Source organism: Solea solea, chromosome 14 (genome assembly GCF_958295425.1).
Source record: "Solea solea chromosome 14, fSolSol10.1, whole genome shotgun sequence".
Lineage (NCBI taxonomy): Eukaryota > Metazoa > Chordata > Actinopteri > Pleuronectiformes > Soleidae > Solea > Solea solea.
In genome coordinates this window covers 12301905-12323575 of record NC_081147.1, presented here as the reverse complement: position 1 = coordinate 12323575, position 21671 = coordinate 12301905, and positions in this window count along the sequence as shown.

The following is a 21671-nucleotide window of genomic DNA, read 5'->3' as shown; positions in this document are numbered from 1 at the left end:
ATAAGTCGGCACTGAATGAATGAATGAATGCTCATTTGAATGGATATTATTTATTTTACTAATTTATGAGTATTCTTACAGTGCACCTGTGTTTCGTATTATTTAGGGCTGTCAATAGATTAAAAAAGACCCCTAATTAATCTCACATTTTGAAATTGTTAATATAGATTAATTGGTTATTTAAAGTTTGCTTGTCTTCGAATTACTAAATTAACCAGTGATCAGACAGTGTAATCAGACACCATTGTTTAATTGTATCTTTCTTTTTTAACACAGAACTACACATAGAACTATCAAGCGCCAACCAGGTCATCTTAGAATAAAGGCCAACATGGATGACTGCCATCCTGTCCAAAGGGAAGTCGTTGGGCAGCTGCCAGCATAGTACGGGCAGAGTATCGGTGCCTGGAGTGGTTCATTTGCCACTTACATTGGAATTCCTCTGCAAAGGTCTCAGCTATTAGTCGCACCTCTTTTTTTTTTTTTCTTTTTTTTCCTTAAACCCTCAAGGCAAAGGGTTGCAACTTCCAGTCATCGTCAATAACTTGTGCCGTGACCCAGGTAACTTTTGTTTCATCGATGGTGCCGTCCCTCGGCTTCTTAAAATGACTTATTCTCCCCAACAATCCCTCGCCTCTCCATCTTCAGCTACTATCTCAGTCCCTACAGTATCTGACTGACTGCAGGCAAGTGGTTGTTTCACGTGGATCATTTCCGACTTTCATGTTGGAGGTTAGCGGACACCAGAAGTAAACATACTTGCTTTAACTGTGTTTTATCGCGTTAATCTCTGCTGTATTAATCACAACGATTAATGTGTTAACTTTGACAGATCTAATACTCTTACAATGACAATAAAAAAATCAATCTACTGTATCTGTTGGTCTGGTTCTATCCAATTGCTTGCAGAGGCATTTTGATCTACATCTGTGATAACACCCTTTCCAGACTTCTACTCAATCTCAAATGAGATTTACATGCAGTCTGGCATTAGTAATCAAATCTCTGATCGAAATGTTGTTGCCATGGTGGTAAATATGTGTCAGCCCAACACTGCTCATCATTAAGGCACAGATGAAATACAGATTTTCTTCATCCCCGCTATGTCATGCCACTTCTCGACTCGTATGGCAGACCTACCGCCTGAAGCAACAAATGAGTCACGTCAGCATGCGTGCATGCAACAAGGTCTCATTGAAACAGCGGTAGCCCTGTAGCCCCTCAGGCAATCTGTGACCATGGCCACTGAATGAATCCATCAGCACTGACAGCAACCACACCATACTTATTATGATCAATGTTGCGTAAATAGTTGTGGCTGCCTCAGGTTTGGTTGCTCTTTGACTCTGACCGTCCTGTTACCACTGCGACACTGTACACACTGTATGCAGGAGTCCCCAAGAACTCAATTAGCTTAGCTTCAAATCATTATTAAACAATAAATGCAAGAAATTCTTATTTAAAACGTTGAATAAATTGGTCCCGTCGTCACATCCACTTGCCACTCTAATCTTTAGCATGGTGCACAATTACAATGTCAATATGATGTCATTTCAAATGTCTTTTGTCGCGCTATCTATATTTTTCTTCGAAATTGAATATTAGCGGAGTGTCCCCTTCTGGGGCTGCATTAAACTGTCAGTATGATATCACTGTTCATGAGAAATACCTCATAAATAAGAAGAGCTTTGCTTTACAAACATTAGCTTCTTGTGCTGAATATTCTTATCTGAATTGCGCCAAGGCCTGCTGATGATGTGGAGCAGACTGCTCAGAGAAGCTGTGTTATCTGAGGAAGCGTGTGAAAAATAGGCCTTTATTGTCTGATGTGGCTCTTCTCATGCCATGTCTTACCCCTGACAAACAGACAAACAAACAAACAAACAGACAAACCAGAGACGGCTGCACAGATTACACTTGGTGAGCGGCTGAAGAGCGGCGTCCAAGGAATTTACTCATCTAGGTTGGCTGAGATTAAGACAAACAAGTCTGTTTCCCTTCTAACTACAGGCCCGGTTGTGACATTTGCATCCGTTCAGATGATTGTAAGTGACAGCTACCATGTTTTGGCCTTTACTTAGTGATATGCTATGGTTTTCCTCTGCTTTAATTATTCAGGTCTTTAACGGACAGAGTATTGCACCTCCCTCTCAGGCTGTTCATCGTGAAAAACACATGCTATATTTAACAGTGAAGATAATAATAATCTCTATTGTAAAATTTCCATACAGTGGTGTACATCAATTTAATACTTGGTTCATTAAACATATTTACATGCTGTTGCTGATCTTTATATTCTGATACATTTTCTGTAGAAATGTGTTTTTACTAACACATAAAATAACTGTGATATGTCATCCGACATTGCATTAAAAAGGATTGCAAAGACAATCACAGTCACCATTTTAAACACTAAAGTTGGCGCTTCATATTTAACATAGATCATCTTCATAACTTATTTTAACAGATTTATTCTACGAAACCTGTATCAACATGAAAACGTGTTCATGGTTGAACGGTAAAAACAGTATAAAAGAGGAAACATTCAAGTACAGACACTTAATAAAAATATAGTACCTTTAGTTGTATTTTATGCAAAACTGAAGTTTAGCATATGGTACACGCTAGCTAATATTTTACAAGTGTTTCATGAATAGAAGTTACAAGGGGTCATTAATCTACCTCGTGATATGAGATGCATACCATATGAGTACAAGGCTCCTGCATACAAACCGTTATTGCATTTTATTCCCCTGACTGTATCGCTATAATTATTATCATGGTGTAGAACTGCATGTCAACACTTACTGTATTCTCTTTTTCGTGTTCAGTATGATGAGCCCAGTGAGGAAAAGCTGATTTGTGTTTTAATTCATTGTAAGTAAATGTAGACAACAATTGATGAGTAAAATCAATAGTGGACATGAATCATGTCTGCTTTGATTGGTTGTCTTGTCTTTTTGTACTATGGTAATCCAGTGCAGTCATTTCAGTCTAGTTTTGCACTAAGATGAAAGAATGACAGAAGTGGCACTTTGTTCTCAGTGTGTGTTTTTTCTTTTCTTCAGACACAGACATACTTGAAGCATGAAGTGGACAATTTAGCGACATCACTGACAGTAGTGTTTTTGTGGTTTGTAGACAAAGGGTCTTTAAGATGAACAAAGCTGATTCGAGGTAGGGTTAGAACAAAAGACCTAATTTGCAAGTTAATAATTCCTAATCAGTTTGTGACATTAGTGGATGTTATAACAAAGGAGGAAATCTGCAGAGGGTTTTGCACAAAGAGTGTTCAAAGCCAGTGAATAGGCCAGAGCTCAGATGTGATAACATTACAGTGACTTTAACATTGTGCTGGTTGAAGGTGAATGAGAGTTCACTCTTCAGCCAAAAATGTGGGTACAAATGCATAAATATACAGGAGCTGGAGTATCAAGCAACTGAAGAAAGGCAGATCTACAGATGTGGTCATGCCCTGCAACAGTTCCTCTAATCAGCCATCTAGCAAATATTTGCTGCTTGTGTTCCAACTAAAATCTGTTATAATGTTGACAGTATACAGCCATACATTTGAGGATTATTCAAATGAAGCCTTTTCACCAGCCAGGCTGACGACGCATTCCCAAAATCTTGAATCCGGAGAGAAAGATTTACAACCTGTATTCTGGGATACAGTCTTTTAACTCATTAAATTGATGAATATTACATTTTCAAAGATATGATCTTATTCCGCAAAAGAGCAATATGGATAGGACCGGGATACATGCTCTTATCCAAACACATAAATTAATCATAATACCCCAGTGTAAGCAGGTTGTTGTGCGGCAACGTTAGTGCAGCAGCAACATCTCCAGCATAAATTACTCCAGTGAAATTGCATCATGCTAACCACAGTCAAAGAGGAGTTTTAAGGTTTAATGATTTTACATGTTCTGTTGGGGGAAATGTTGCTTCCATCCCTGAAACCTGGGTAGAGAGGAGAAAAAGAAGATGTACAGTGATGTGAAAAGATTAGGGTTTTTATTTACCTACAAGCTTTATTTGTCCCAACATAACCCATAATAGAAAACCAGCATATGTTAATGCATCAGTGGATATCAGCTTCACCCCAGTAAAGTGGATCATTAGGTAGTTCTTCCTGCAAATTACAGAATGTTGTAGTTTGTAGATGCTGTACCTCCACCCTTTTAACTCGGGTAACATGATTATAATCTAATCTGTGAGTCTGTCAAATTTTATAAGACAATGTCTTGCATGAGAAATCACTTTCATTACAGTTCAGTTAGCAGCTCATGCAAATTATATCGTTGTCCAGAACAGGACCATCAAACAGATGGCCCTTCACAGAACCTGCACTCATTTTTCTTTATGACATTTAAAAACCAGTAGACCTTGGATTACAATTGGCTACAGTCATGAAAAGTTCAGATGGTGTATTTGACTGTTTACTGATAATAGTCCAGAACCCAAGTGAAAGCACTTTGGCAGGACATGATGATTGTTTTTGATTCACATCTTTTTCAGTGGAGTATATTTTCTGTCTTTGATCATTTAGATAATAGTAGTTAGTGCACATATGTTGTTTTTTCAGATTTATATTATTGTCCAAGTATTATAGCCGGGTAATTTCCTGCACAACAGCAGACCTGTCAAAATTAAATTTGACATTTGGGAGCTGTGAGGCATCCTGTCAGAATTCATCATAGCTGCAGTTTTCCACCGAGGTCATTAGGAAACTGAAGTAACACATCTCATGCTTTATCAAAGGCATGGATGAGCCTCGTGTGATAAATATTGTATTAGGTTTGGAGACCTATATGTACAGTTCAGACCCGGAGCTTTTTCATGACTGCAGCACCAAGGAGTTGTGTATGTCAGGGTTAGGGTTCTTTACTTTTTAAATAATTATCCATCATCCATGGAGCACCAGTCAAGATAAAGATGAAATGTCTGAAGAAATCTGACATAGGGCTATGTCATATATCGTTGATGATAATATGGTATGCAGTGTTTGAGATAAAAAAATATATAAAATATGTGAAAGTCTCTTAAGAATCTGAACTTTGAAGTCTAAAAATGAAGTTTTGCAACTGGTAATTTACAGACATCACTTGCACCCCAGCTCCTATTGGATGATGCAAGCTGTCAATCACATTAGTGTCCAGTCATATATGCCATGCTCTATTTCACTCTACATGAAAACTTTCAAATGGAGCTCTTAGCAACCTGTGGCTGTTCAAAACATTCTTTCTGTCTGGTTAGCTATTTTTCTGTCCTTTGAGAGTGGTTTCTCTCATCCTTCTTCATTTTCTTCTTCTGCTGTCCTTTTTCTGGATATAGCTACACACACACAGAGACTGAAGCAGGCAAAGTTAGAGTAACTTGAGTAAACTGTGACTTTGGTGCTCCACATGCATTTATCGTTTCCCAGAACTAATGATGGAGAAGCTTCAACCCCAACACTAAAACCTACCGACTAAGACAACAATTTGCTTTTCTTAATTTCATGTAAATATGTTAGTCTGACTAAAATGGAGCTGGTCTTAGTTGGACTAACATACCTGGATAATGCGATTCATAGTCTGATTACTCCTGCATGTATACACTTAGTCGGACTGGGGTCGGACTTGGTGTTCTGTGCATGCACCAAGATTTCCTCCCTGGTCTTTGACCCGGTAGTAGAATTAGACGACGTATAAACTGCAATAATGTTGATGCAAATCATATGGCAGCAGTGTTTTTCTCCATGAGCATGTACAGCAGGTACGAAGCATACAGAACCACAGTACGATCCATCTCATGGTCCATCTCGCCATTCGCTAACCGTAACCGAAACCCAGAGAGATATAGCGCCACCTACACCTACGGAGGCGGAGTCAGACATACACAGCCAATAAATCGATGTTGTCCTCTGGCTGTATACTCAGACTCGGCAAGTTGTTCGGTTGCCTGTCTTACTCAGACTACGGCCTTAGCTTGATTAAACTGTGCATGTCAACGTACTGAGTGACACTTATCCAGCGGCTACAACACTTGTACCAGGTAACTGAGCTCTGCTGCTGAGGGAAGCTTAGCTCTGCCTGGATCACCTGCAGCTCTGTTAAGACTGCTTTGCTGAACAGCTCTGTTATGGGGACATTGTTTTAATAAAAACGTCATTTTGACCAGTCTGAGCTGTCAGAGGGGAAATCCTCCTCCTGGCTCTATAACAATGAAATGGGTAAGGTTTGGTATAAAAGTAAAACAAACTGTAGACCAATCATGGCTCCATATAAACTGTACCACTCAGACTACAGTTACACTCAAAGCATGGCACCATGTGCACAGGATAATAAAGATATACAATTTAGATTATATAGAATAGAAAACTAATTATAATTCAACAGAACTATTTGTCTTAAAATACATTAAATTATATTTATTTTGTTGACTTTATTTTGATATATCATCATGAATATTGTTTTCCTTAAATATTGTGATATAATTTTAAGATTATATTGCCTACTCCTAATCTTCACATCACATATTCTTGTATTGTTTTTCTTCTGGTGTCTGATTGTGTCGTAATTAATAGCATGTTGTTTTCTTAATTTATAGGCACTAGTGCAGTGCCCATGCAAAATCTGTTTTTGTGTGTTTTTAGTAATTGTTGGTTTGGTGTGTTTGAGTGCTCCTTGTTACTATTATACAGCAAAAGTTCAGTGACATTTTTTATTTGTGTACGGTAGAAAGCAAATAAATATGGAAAATCAAACTACATGGTTGCATAACAGTTGTTTGGTTGTCACCGCAGAGCTAGAGTTCAGTAGGGTGACCGCTGCAGGAAAGAAGCTTTCTTTGAACCTGCTGGTTCAGGTGAGGAGAGACCTGTAACGCCTCCCGGAGGGGAGTGGGGAGAACAATCTGTGGTTGGGGGCACTGCGTATGTTGTGTTTCTCAGCTTCACGGCGCTTTGTCTGACGTGCACCTTTACTTGCCAGTCGAGCACTGCGTTCGTCATCTGCCTCAGCTTGACGGCACCGTGTCTCACTCACACAGCACTGTGAGTGACAGGGGGAGTGGCTACAGTAGAGCGGCAGAAGCCAATGTGTGCTTCTTTTAGCGATATATTTAACGGTATATTTGGCATTACTTATCCAAATAACGTCAAACTTAGCACTGCACTCACTTATGCCCGTAGCAAGACACATATCAAGTTTGAAATCAGTCTGACCATCGGTTCGAGAGATATGCAAATAAAACACACAGACAGAATGACAGACAGACGTTTCTGGAATTTATAGATTTCACCTTTTTGTTTGTCTGTTGTTGGGGTCAGGGTCATTGTCCGCTTAACTCTCATATTGTAAATTGGTCCTGAGCCTCCAACATAATGGGTGCATCAAGAGATTTTTACCCAACAGTCTGACTCTGTGCCCATAGTCTGCCATTCCAGGCACAGCATCACTTCAGATGTTAGAGTCGTCATTTGCCATGACAACACTGCAGAGAGAGAGCATGACACATCGTTGACAGACTGGGGAGTAAAATAGGCTTGTCTGTGTTGTTTTCCTGTCACTCTTGGCTTTATGCAACAAACATCTATAAAAGCCATTGCTGTTGCCTCTGGTGCAATACAAATTGCTTTGCAGAGCTGATAATGGCATTTCATCATGCGTCTGCAGATATCCAGAGACCATTAATGAATACTCCCTGGCTGGGTGTAAGAGGATGCACCGAGCCAACTGGTCAAATCACAGGCTGGAAATTAAACGTGTTGCAAAAGACTGTGATGGGGATGAAGGCATTTCCCCAGTTCTGCTCCCAAACAGTTACTTAGCTGTACCAGTTGCCGTGCCTAATGCACTCAGTTGGCCTAATTATTTGAGAAAAACCCAAGACGTCTGTTGCAGAAACTTGCAATATTCATGAAAAGCTGCCCCTTTAAGTCCTTTCTCATTTCACATCACAGCCTAAAACAATAAAGAAGAACGAGCCTCTTCAGCTGCCTACTGTTTTCCATAATTATATTAATCATTACCAGTTATGATAATGTCATTCATTAAGCAAATGAATGCATGAATTGGTACATTTTCTCTGTCCTCATTCTTGACTTTACACAACCCAAGTGGTTTTAATGTGTATTGTAAATGATGAAGCAGTTACATAGACATGGTTTGGAATTGATATGCAAATGTATGCAGAAAGGTGCTCCAAAATCAAACAGAGGAGTCGTGCTGTGCAAGTATGAAAAAGAGAGAAATACTGTCTGCCATGGGAACAACAGAGTACCCAAGATGCTAGGCAGTGTGGTGACAAGAGAATAACAGAGAATTATGGAGGCACGAGGTTAGAAAATAGAGCCACTGTTCAAGCAACCTGATGCCAAAGCAAACAGCCACAGAGATGGCTAATGGCCATGCATCAGCTTGGCCTGGCTCAATATTTACGCAGCTGTGTCTGGCCTGGAGTACATCGATGCAGGTCAGCCACCTCGCTGACCACCGTCGCTCACCACATAATTTAGACACCTACATTATCTGCTTTGACTCAGGGCACTTGTGGGTGGGCTATTGTGAACATAACTGGACAGTAAACATGGCACTTGTTTCCCCTCTGCTAAATATAGTCCATCTCAGAACTTTTATTTACTCTTCTTACTCCGTGCAGCTGCTTCATGATCCAGCTCTATCCAGTCTAACTTAATGATGTATCATTGAATGTACAGTAGCTCTGCCATGTGTTTGCATCACATCTGACATTCTTTGGACTGCTTGGCTCACACAGTGCTGCTTCAAACCAAAATCCCAATGGAGACAAATAAAGAATGCATAAATAAATAAATAAATAAATAAATACACTAAACTGGTAGTCTAATTGGAACATTCACCAAATCTTATCAATTATTTTAATTTTCTGATCAAAATAATTACTGCTCCATAAATCGCAAATATCACACACTAAATCTCTGGCTTTATTTTACATTTTAGGAGCATTTCCTAAATTGCCTCACACAGTTCATGCACATTTGCGGTTTCGCTTACTTAAAGCTGTAGTGCATATCTTTTGAATATAAACATTTCTAGTACATTCAAATCACACAATGTTGAATAAGCCTCGACATGACCCTCTCACAGTGATGCATATTTTGTCGTGTCTGCTGGAGGCGAGGTGGAAGCACAACAGCTACACGATGCTAGTAATGTGAGATTTTACTACATGTTCAATAGGACCTTACAATAGTATTTGAAGTTTGATCATGATTTTGGTCTCTCATGAACATGATTGTCCAATGTTTACAATATGTGCTAAAAAAGAGCCAAAATAATTCTTGCACAAATCAAGCGCTCCCTAAACAACTACCCGACTATGTGTCTACATGTGCTAATAAAAGCTGCAGCAATTTCCTTCACTGCAGAGCTCCGAGTTTACTGAATGCTGTGTGGACCAGCAATAATACATACAAGACTGCACTGCTTCTGTCTTCATTTTCTCTCTTGCTTTCTGTGTAAATATGTGTAGATGAGAGTTGGGAGGGGCAGAGTTCACAGGGGTGGCAGAACGTCCACATTAGTGTTCTAAGGCAGTGGTCCCCAACCTTTTTTCCTTGAAGCCCCCCCTTACTAGTGTCCAGGACAAACCAGGGGGCCCCCCTGACCCGAACCCCTGTTCAGGGCACGCACACAAAAAAGAATAAAGTAAAAGGTTTAGGTTTTTGTTCCTATTCTCACAGTGTATATGGATAAAAACTGTCCTGTGCTTCCGTTAAATCAAAACCAAGGTATTGCCTTGTTTTCTTTTTTTGATCCCGGTGAGTCTTTGGTAATTTTACGTTTCTCACACAACAGGAACGTGATCAGGACAAATAGCTTAATAAACTGAAAGGTGGACCAAACAAATGATAGTTTTTATTTGGATGATACTGACTTCTGATTATTCAGTCTGATTGGGATAATATAATTATATTACCCTCACAAACTCAGAGCAGTCAAAGCCAACTTTCATTGTGTTTGGCCCTGCTGTGTAAAGAGTTGGAACTTCTTTGTTGTACTGCTGATTGGGATCACTTTGGAAAAACGCAAATACCATTGAATCCTCCGGTCTTAAAGCCCCTGCTTTAAAGGTTTCAGTAAATTACTGGATTGGTAACCAAGAACTTTGGGTTAAATGTTTGGAAAGACTTATGACTTTGTGGAAAACTTTGGTCAAGGGGCAGATTCAAAGAAATGCTAATGAGGTTAACTATGCTTTGTTAAAATTCTGACACACTGTCTTTAAATAAGGTAACAGTTCTAAATTATCCTTGATGTTTAGTCAAAAAAACATCATATTACTGCATATAAGTAGTGTGGAGGTGGCTGATTGCCGTCTTGCTGCCAATGTCTCTTTAGACTTCAACAAAGCTGTTGATAACAAGAAGTGAAGAAAAATTTAGAGAGCAAAATGTGTTGCTCACTCACGTGTGAGAGATGTACATTTGATGTCATAAGAAGTGTCATGACAGGAGGTCATGCTTTTATATGAGCGAGTGAGCGCTTAATATTTAATGAGTGTAAAATAAGATCTTTCCTTGATGGATCCAGGGCTTCATTTGAGTAAACATGGTAAAGAATGAAGCACTCTGGGGCTGAGAAACCAACTTGCTGCTGTGATCTGTTATTCCCTTTCTCTCTCCGTGGCATCTGTCATGTCTGGATGTCAAATCCTGCACACATAAGTTTCTTACATTGTATTCTGCTTGTTGGAAAGTGAGCTCATGGAGCAGCAACTCTGCAAACATTCCATAACCTTCTTTCATTCTCGTGGATTCTGACTGTGCAGCTGGGGGTTTTATTTGAATTGCAATGAAAGCATTTCCGTCCTATATTTGACTGTTTCAGCTGCTGTGAGTCAGATAATCAGGTCCTTGGATTCACAGTGTAACCATTGTAAGACGGCGGTGTGCAATTATATGCAGATTGCTTTTTGTCGTGTATAGAAGTTCCACTCAATAACTTGAGTGGAAAGTCAGGATTGCTCTGACTTCTTGGCATGTGCCATTGTGTGCTTTGAGATGCACATGCACTGGGCTGCCCAGTGAAGACCTCTACAGTCTAAACAATATAAATAATACATTTCTCGATCATTATGAGCTATTCAGATGTTCCCCACCTGATATTCATATTTCAAAAACCAGAGGACCATCAAAGTCGAGCATAAAATACAAATGAGAGCTTTACAAACTCATATTCATTTACAGTCTGCTGCTGCATTCCGTTTAATTTTCCCTATCTCAATAATGCTACTCCAGTCTGGTGAAAGCTTAGAATTATACAAAACACAACAAACACAGATCGTTATAATCAGGTCATTAATCTGTAATTATGGTCACTGTAACTGTCTTGGAATTACTCCGGGAATTAACTAGAGCATCTTAACTTAGCTGTAATTGTTGAATTTTTCTTAGAGAAAATTCTGAACCAAAAATACTCTGACCTTAACAACCCCCCATGGGAGTGGCGGGTAAAGTAGCAGCCTCAGGCATGATCAGACATGTTTGGCCTGTCCCTGTCATTATTTCTCAGACCATCTGACATCGCCTTACCATCGGTCCTTACCAACAGACACCTAAATTCACCTGCCAAGAGTTGTTGCCCAAGGTCACATTTAGCCTCAGGTTAACATGGTGTAGTCCACTAACACTAGGCACTTCCAGCAGGCATTAAGCCTTCTGCTGCACAGTTGTTAAAGTTATTAAAGTTTCGCCACAGTGGGCTTTAAATCAAATATTAATATGTTTTGCTTTTTTTTAATTGGTTTGAGTAGAAAGGCATCCATTTCGTTATACTTTGTGACTTTTGAAAACATTTGCAGCAAAGTTTTGATTTCTTGAATATTCAGTGTTCAGTGAACATTATTTTATTCAAGTCAAAATGTGTATCAGTTCCCCAAGTGGCTATTTTTCTGTTATTGACACATAATCCACATCCACCATAATGGTCACTTCTTATGACCATGCAGTATAATTATTTCTCTTCTTCTTTTGGCTTTTACTCTTTAGGGGTTTCCACAGCAGAACATCTGCCTCCACCATGTCCTCTGCATATAACCAAAACATCTCATACTTGCCTTTATTTCCAAACCTTTCAACCTAAGCTGTCCCTTGATTATGCACATTTCTAATACTGTCCATCCTGGTCACTCCCAATGAAAATCTCAGCATCTTCAGCTCCGCCACCTCCAGCTCTGCCTCCTGTGTTTTACAGTACCACTGTCTCCAAGCCATGCATCATTATGATAAATAGGATTACTTCTTATTTACTTTATTGGAACACGTCCAGAAAATATGTTTAACATGTACAGTACACAGTTTTAAATTAACACATTTAACAACCTGTACAGGTTAAAGGGTTAACTGTTTAGTGTGACCGTCCCTTAGGCCGGAACAATAGCACGACCCTGTGACCGGATCCGCAAATATTTATATTAAAATACACTGCACATATAACCACAAAAATTGCATCCGTTTTCATGATGGATCCCAGTTGTCAACTTTGAATTTCCATTAAAGAAATTGCATGTAGAGGACAATGCAGCACATCTGCAAAGATTTACTTTTTTGTTGATTTACTGGAAAAATGACCAGGCTGTTGCAGCATAAATAATTTAATCTTACTGTATTTCACTACATTAAATGCATAAAGACGGGGATGAATTGACTTTGCATCACTTCATTAGGTTCATAAAAACCTAATTTATTTAGATACATCTCATTGCTGACAGTGTATTCAGATGTGTCTCTGTGCTAGCACTCAAAAATATCATGAAAGTCATAATTTTTTCAAACCAAACAATACTGTCAACTTTTTGTTGCATCTGTTTTGTTGCTCGTGCTGGATTTATTATATTGATATACTTTAGTGTGGTGCTTTGTAATGTAGACAGGAATGAGGCAGGTGTTGTGGTCAGAGACGCTGCAGAGAAGAGCTTTGACTCGCTGGCTTCTTAAAGACATGCTGATGCTCACAAATCTTCGCTGACCTTGTTCTCCGTTCAAGGACGGTATGGCGCTGCTCAAAATCTGCTCTAGTTTATTAGCTGTGCAGCAACCGTTGCACAATAATTATTTGCAATGACAGGAAAGTGCAACAAGGCCCAAGGGAGAATGGAAACATTTCTGCATCAGAGCAAGGATGAAAATTAACGAGCAATTGGAGGAAAAGGTGAGAATTGGGTTGAGTCTGCTGATGATTCTCTGAGGTACAGTCCAGCACTCGGCATCTCTCAGAGTAAGGTTAGTGGAGCGGCGTGACAACAGGAAAAGCTGTTTATCTTTGATATCCCTCAATCAGTAATCAGGGCCCTTGTTTAGTCAGTTATTTGTCATTTGTGCCTGTTTGACAGCTCGTAAGCCCATAAAGATCCAACAGAACACTGAGCTTCATAAGAGAAAGGCAAATCCACACTTTATAGGATTACTGACTTCGTAATAAAATATAACTCGACACCCTGAGCGAATGTTCCATTTATAGGATTTATTTTGTAGATCACAAAACACGGGGTTGACTGCTTTGCTGAGCATAAGGAGATCAAATGGTGCAGCCCCAGTTCTAACAGTGAGCTAAGCTTTTCAATATGCATCACCTCAACTGACACCGTGAGAGGTAAATCTGCTTGGCCATCAATACTGTGAGGGAGGTTGTTGAACATGATCCAAAATGCATCAGATGATAGATTAGTGAGAAGGGTTTAAATGAAATAAGGCTGCTTACTGCCTGGAAACGGAACAGAAACAGATGCAAATACTATCATTTGTGTGGAATAAAAATATGAATCAGTGATTCCCATTCAGGCATAATTTTACCCCAGAGAGTAAACTGCAGTGGTGAGGGGTGGAAAGGATGACAAGAAGCACAAATAATTTCATGAAATAAAACCATTTCTTTGATTCAAAAAAAAAAAAAAAGATTCTTCCTTCAACCACAGCAGATCATCTGCCTCTTTGTTGTCCTCTCCATTGTGTCACCAACTGTCCTCGTATCCATCTTCAACATCCGTTGTCCAATATAATCACTATCCCTCCTCTGTACATGACAAAACCATGTCAACCTTGCCTCTCTTACTTAATCTATAAACTGCTCAACCTGAGTTGTCCATCAAATATGCTAATTTCGAATTATGTCCATTCTGTTCACTCCCAATGAAAATCTCGGCATCTTCAGCTCTGCCACCTCCTGCTCCGCCTCTTGTCTTTTAGACAGTGCCATTGTCTCCAATCCATGCAGTACAGCAGGTCTCTCTACTGTCTTGTAGACCTTCCTTTTCACTTTTGCTGCTGTCCTTCTGTCACACATCGCTCCTGACACTCGTCTCCACCCACTCCACCCTGCCTTCACTCTCTTCTTCACCTCTCTTGTGCACAGTCCATTGCTTTGGATGTTTGACCCTAGGTATTTAAACTCCTCTACTACCTCTACTCCTTGCATCTTCACCGTACCACCGGTCTCACTGTCATTCACACACAGGTATTCTGTCTTGCTCCTACTAACCTCCATTCCTCTTCTCTCCAGTGCACGCCTCCACCTCTCCAGGCTCTCTTCCACCTGCCCCCCTACTCTCACCACAGATTACAATATCAACATAGTCCACAGGGACTCCTGCCTGACCTCATCTGTCAACCTGTCAATCACCAATGCAAACAAGAAGGGGCTCAGGGCAGATCCCTAATGTAATCCCACCTCCACCTTGAGCCCATCCATCACTCCAACTGTACACCTCATTGTCCTCATACATGTCCTGCACCACCCTCGCATGCTTCTCTGCCACTTCTGACTTCATCATACAATACCACAGTTTCTTTCTCTAGAGCCAAAAAGACACAGTGCAACTCCTTCTGATCTTCTCTTTACTTATCCATCAACACTCTCAAAGCAAAAATCAAAATCTGTGCTACTATTTCTTAGCATGAACCCATACTGCTGCTCGCTGATCTTCGCTTCTTTCCTTAACTGGGCGTCAACAAGTCTTTCATATCTTCAGTGAGTGGCTGATGAACTTAATACCTCTGTAATTCCTACAGTCTAAAAGTCCACTGCTTTCTCTCCCACACATCTCCATACCTCCACAGGTATGCCATCTGGACCTTTCTTCTCTATATCCTTATCAGAGCTGCACTTACTTCCTCCCTCCTTACTAATCCTCTGCACTTTCTGAGACACTATCCCTCCTCTATCTGTCCTTCTCTCTCTCTCATTTCCTCATTCATCAGCCCCTCTTTTCCAAATACTCATTTCATCTTCTCAACAAACTCTGATCATTTGTTAGAACATTTCCATCGTTGTCCTTAATCGCTCTAACCTGCTGCACATCCTGTCCAGCTCCGTCTCTGTCTAGCCAATCGATACAACTCCTCCTCTCCTTCCTGTGAAGGTGTTCAGCCTTGGCCCTCTGTGCTACTTCTTTCTTCATCTCCCTAGGCGTCACACTTATTCTTTGCCATCTTCTTCCTTTAGATACTTTTCTATACTTCCTTGTTCAAGTCTCCTTGCCTTCTTTCCTCTGTCCAGAGGATATACTAAACACAGCAACACCTTTCTGAACTCTGCACAACATTCTTCCTTCTTCAGCTTCTTCTTCGGCTCCACCTTCACTTGCTTCCTCTTTTTGGTTTCCAAAAATCTGTCATCCTGCAGACTACCATCTAATGCTGCTTAGCCACGCTGTGAACCAAATTGTGATAGAAATTAAACTTGTATTTGCATACATAAAAGCAAAAACAAATGTTGCATTTATATTTCGGTTAAGTATATTTGAAACATAATAATCAAATCTAACATATTTTCAGTAATGAAGAGGATCTTACCCTCCATGGTGACAAAGAGTAGCAGTCAGGACTGTGTTGGTTTGGTTTAGTTTAGATTAGTTTATTAAATGTTTTTGTGTAAGGGACACAAAATACATTAATCTTAGTTCCAGATTTAGCTGCTAGCAAATGTTTCAATTGTAGTCACTGGTCAGGTCATCAGACACAATAAAACACAAAGCATACACACATATGAGCACATATGCAACACACACTTTCAACTTGAAGGTTGTAGGTTTGATTCCCAGCTCCTCTAGTTTACATGCTGAAGTGTCCTTGGATACACTTGGCAAAGCTGTGGTGTAAAGCAGCTTTGAGTGGTCATCGAGACTAGAAAGGTGCTATAGAAATACAACCCATTTACCAAACCATTTGTCTTCACAACAATAGAGAATAAATGAATAGATTGACAATTGCTCATCATTATGTTAAATTAAACACTTATTCCACTGACTCTAGGGTTTGTGTAATGAGGACACAACATATGCAGCAGCAAAAATAACACATCAAGCAGTGACAACTACCAAAAAAAAGACAGTCTGTCTAACTCAAGTATAAGACAAAAAAACATTTCAATATCAAATTTCTTGTTTTGTAGAGACGCATTGTACTGGCACAGATTTTACTGAAGCATCCAGTTCAAAATCATATTCAGAGATGAGCCATGCAAGAAAAATAAACCCTTTTAACGCTGTGCTATTTTCTTCTCCATTTAAAAGTTGAAATGAGCCCATATAACACTGTTTCTTTCCACTCTACAAATTCATCTTTTCATCTTAAATCAAATCATATGAGCTGTCCCCTGGTTGCATAAAGACAGGCTGACTGAATGTGTGTTCCCCAGCCTCTTTACATCTAAGTGCATCTAAGTAAGAACACATTTCATGCTACACGATATTGTTTTGGAGTTGCATGTAAGAACTGTTTGCGTTTCCCATGGGTGGAGCTAATTACCAGCTGTGAGTGATGTGCGCTTTCTTCCTCTCTTCCTTCATTTTTAATATGCCCACATGGTTTTCCCCACACAAGATAATATGTGCATGAATACATGTGTTTGTGTGTGTGTGTTGGAATGACACATATCTGGCGTATGGGTTTGTGCCTTAGACAGACATGTGGGCCGCACAAAAGAGCGATATATCCTAGTGTATGAATAATTGTAAGCTCAAAATGATAACATCTTATTAAGTGAGTCAGTGGGAGGGTCTGCTTTTTTCATTTGTCTAAATGCCTTTAGTGCCACAGCCTATTATTCTAGACTAACAGGCATTATCCTTTTCTTTGATAATATCACTAATGATGATGTTTGTGGCCTGTATGAGCCCGTGCCCACTGTATTCAACTGGCCTTGTTTTACTATCTTACAGCAGGAGGCTGTATTTGTGTAGGCCACAGTGCAGTTTCTTGTTAGATGACAGAGGACCGGAGGATACTATGATCACTATATGAAATGTCAGAATATGCATCACCATCCTTGCCATGAGTTCTTCTGCCTTTCCTTCTGAGTCAATCACATGCTCTGCATTGAGGAAATATCAATGGGTACCAGACATGATGGCAGTGTGAATTCAAGACACAACAATCTTCACTGCAGAAATGTCTGCTGATGACTCAGAATGGTTGCTGTGTGTGAAAATTGCACATCATCGAGCGGCCGGCAAGTGAAGGCTGAAAAGGAAATAAGTCAAGGTGAAATCAAGCTTTTTCAACCATCAGATGTGAAAGAGATGTGCCTCCTCCTCCTCTCTTTGTGAGACGCACACTCGCCAAACTTGAAAAAGCCGGATGAAAAAAGGAAAACAAATCAAGCATTCTCTCTGCTTTCTCTACAGTCATGTCAATATGAGGCTAAGTGACTGTTCAATATTCTCCACCAACCTCGAAAATGATGAGAGGAGGGTGATGATGTAAGAGTTACATCTGCTGCAGAGTATTAGAGAGGGAGTTGGCGCAGAGAGGATGGAAAGGAGGAGCAATAGAAAGAAAGACAAACTGACAGATTCAGAGACAAAGAGCATAGAAAGTACTGTAATAGTGGGAGTAGTGGCAGCTTTACAGATGAGGTTTTATATGACTGTTGTGCTGTAATCTGCTTCTAATGCACTCACATCTGCAGTCTGATCAATTATTTACACAATATGTTGCTCTCATACTTAAGTCATGCGATTTACCCAGATGAAAAAAATCATTACCTTAAATGCCTTGGATTTGCTTTAAGATATATTCAGGCTTAATAGACATGCTCTGCCCACACTGATTGTATTGAGTGTCAGATCACAATCCACAGTCAGTGGATTTTTTTTTTTACTGCACGGCTACACATTCTCAGGGGAAAAACTCCCACACACCCCTTATTCAGCTTCACAGTGGTGTGAAGATGTGTGTTGTGTTAGATTGGTCGAGGTGACCATTTGAATAAGTGATGCATTTGTACAAAAGCTGTTAATAGAACGTGATGTTGCTGTGAAGGAGGACATCCTGGATGAAGTACATGGTGAGCCTCTCGGCAGATTGTAGCAGCTCTAACACTGTCATTATAATATTCAGCAAATGTTAAAAACAAAAACATGTTTTCAATAATAATAACAATAAGCAGCTGAGTAAACTGTACATGCTTAAGGCAGCCGGGCAACAACAATAGTGTTTTGGAGATCAATTTTCATTTAAAAAACCAGCTTTGACACCAGTGTGGATGGTCACCCTTTTGGCTGTGTTTTGAGTTTACCTCCTCATTTGTGCTGTCGAGAGTTCTTCTATAATAACATCTCAGGAGCTGCTTTCCAATTGAAAAAGTAAGAAGGAATTACAATGAAGCTGAACTGCAGACACAATAAGGTCTATGGGGAAAAGGGACACACAAAGAGAATAAATCAAAATGCCACAATAAATGTTGAATGTTTGCTTTTTACCCAGAGAAGTGTATGCTTGTGGCTACCACAGGTCAGAGTGGTGCCTCTTCTGGGACCCATAAAGAGATTTGTCAAGCCCATGTGTCTCAATGTCAAGTAGGCATTTAAAAGGATCAAGCTCGCTCCCTGACCAAGCATACTTACCTTAACAACCGTACTCAATAAAGCCACAACCATCACATTGAGTCTAGTGCGTTTCACTGATTTTAGTGGTAAAGGTTTGTCACTCTAACTCTGCAGCTATAGTTTTTTTAACTCTCCAAGGAGAAATCATTATCTCTGGAGAGTCGATGACTCTTCTCTGCAGCTCCACGGGTTTGCTTTCCATATCCCATATATATATTATCATGATCCTAATCAGGATTAGGTTAATATGGAGATTAATAATAAGATAATTCTGCTTTATATGATCTGTGGTCTGTGACGTGTAAATATTGTAGTTATCAGACATCTTAGAGTCAGGCCGATGTATTATGCCAAAAGTTTGTATAGGAATGACAACAAGGCCCAGCTCAGTGAACATAAGAGGTAATTATGAAGCATCGTGAGCTTGCTGTAGCCACACACAGCTCTTATGAGACTGGAAACAGAGTTATGATGGATTTTGTTTTAATAGCTTCGGAGAATTCAGTGCATTATACAGAAAATAAAATCAAAAGTCTCAGTGTGATGAAAATTAGACTGATACTTAGTATCAGACAGAGCAGTTTAGAATGGGTTGATGAACATTTACGCTGTGAATTTGTAACATCAGAGTACACATTGTGGAGCAGTGGTACCTTTGGGAAATATCATACAAGCTTTTGCAACAGCTTGAGTTCAGTATCTTTCTTTTGCTACTTTCAGAATATCAGGTTCTTTAGCTATTGTGTATTTCTCACCTACCTATGAAACTCAAAACCACAGAGTTTCGAGAAAAGCAACAACAGACCAAACAGAGATGAGACGTGCCCCATAGAGGTCATAGCTGCAGTGCTTTACACTCTAAAGAAAGAGCAGACATGGAGTGTTTACAGAAGAGCAATTCATGACTGGAGCCTGACTGATGGGGGTGATCTCTGGGTTGATGTCGGCTCATCACAAATATACCGAATTTGGTGTCTTGCTTGATACGTTTTGAGGTATGTTGACAGATTTGAGGTAATTTAGAAGAAGTGCCACCATTAGTTAGTTTGTCCAACGGAAAACTGACAGGTTATTTTTTATGTCTCTGTGCTTGGCCACTGCCAGAGGCTGGAGGAATTATATTCTCTGGTTCCTTGTCTATCTATCCTTCCTTCAACATGATATCTCAAAAATTATTTGAGGGAATGTCATTTACAAATAGTTCCTTGATGAAATGTTTAAACTTTAGTAGTCAAATGCAATTCATTCCACACAATTAATTTAGTCTTCTATAAACATTTGCTTGCGCACTTTGATGACCTGACTGGTATTTTGATGATCAAAGGTTGAAGTTCCTGAGAGCTTTCAGACCCTTTTTGCCTTGTGAATGTCACATATTAAGAATGAAGTTCACTTAGACTTAGGTGGACAAAGGTCAAAGTTACAAAACATATTTTTGGCCTCTTAAACTAAAAACTGCATTCATCAGCACACGCATCTAAATGTTGGACGGTAATTTTTCAGTGAGTTAAAATAATAAATATGTTGGTTTAAACTAGTCTTTATCTGACATAAGTGCAGTTGGGAGACAGATCTGACACTGAGGAATAAAGTCTTCACCCTGTGAGTGAAGAATCTGGAAACGGCTCCATCACCTTGCCAGTAGGGATAGATTGCTTGATGAAAAGATCTGGAAGTAGACCAAACTGGGTTTGACTGTTGGTCTTCCACATAAAGAGAATTTTAATGCTCAAGATGTGAAAAATTAATCTGCAAGGCAAAGAAGCATCTTGATATTTGCTACTGATGCAATGTAAAAGAAGCTGCTGCTGACAATATAGTTTGTTTGTCAAAAATGATTCCAGGATCTTTTTGATTCCAGGATTTTTTTTGACGTGTGGGCAGAGATTTAAAAGACAGTGTCCTGGATACATGATAAAGGCACTTCTCAGCTCCAGGGACAAGAGGCTGTAGATTGTCATAGTTATTTTGCTTAAAATGTTAATACAGTAGTAATGGATGCTATGTCTTCTAAAAACAGAAAAACAGACTTCAGTAGGATCTTAAACAAAGAGAATTGTTCTGGGCCTAAAATGGAGCCATGCTGTGCACCACAGGAGACCATAGGAGAGAAAGATGAAAATGTTTTCATTTTTACTGATTGTGATCAATGTTGAAATACAATGTATTCAACTTAAAGTTGAACAGATTTAAAGGCTTTTCATTGTATCCTCACTTGGTTAGTATGCATCTTTGTAACAGTAAGCAGCACAAAAATATATTGTTTTTTTGTTTTTTTTTTTAAACCACATGGTAAAATGTTTAATATTAGTTGTAATTATTTTGTTAGAATTGTGACTTTTTTAACATAATGTTGGTAGAAAAATAGAACATTATATGATGCTAGAAAATCACACAGTTGTTACCAAAAACAATCTGCTGCCAATCTCAAAGTCAAGACAGGATCTTATTAGGATTAAGGTGGTCAAATATTTGCGATGAGTCATAAATCAAGTTAATCTTGCGGCTAGATGGAAGCCCATGAGACATTCTCTTACCCAGAGGAAAACAAAGGCGCAAACCGAGATCGGTCCAACCTAAATAAACATCTGTGAGCAAATAAACACAACAGATTTCTGCAAAAGGTCAAGTGCTTCATTCTGAAAAGGAAACACAGTCAGGCTGCGTTCCACCATCTTATTCTTTGCCAAAGCGTCAACAACCATGTTCTAAACAAACTGAGTTGTCAGTACTGGACAACGACTCGTCTTCACAGGAGGCTGTTTTCATCACGGTGACATGCAAGAGAAATAGTCTTACATGCCACACAGACAGCA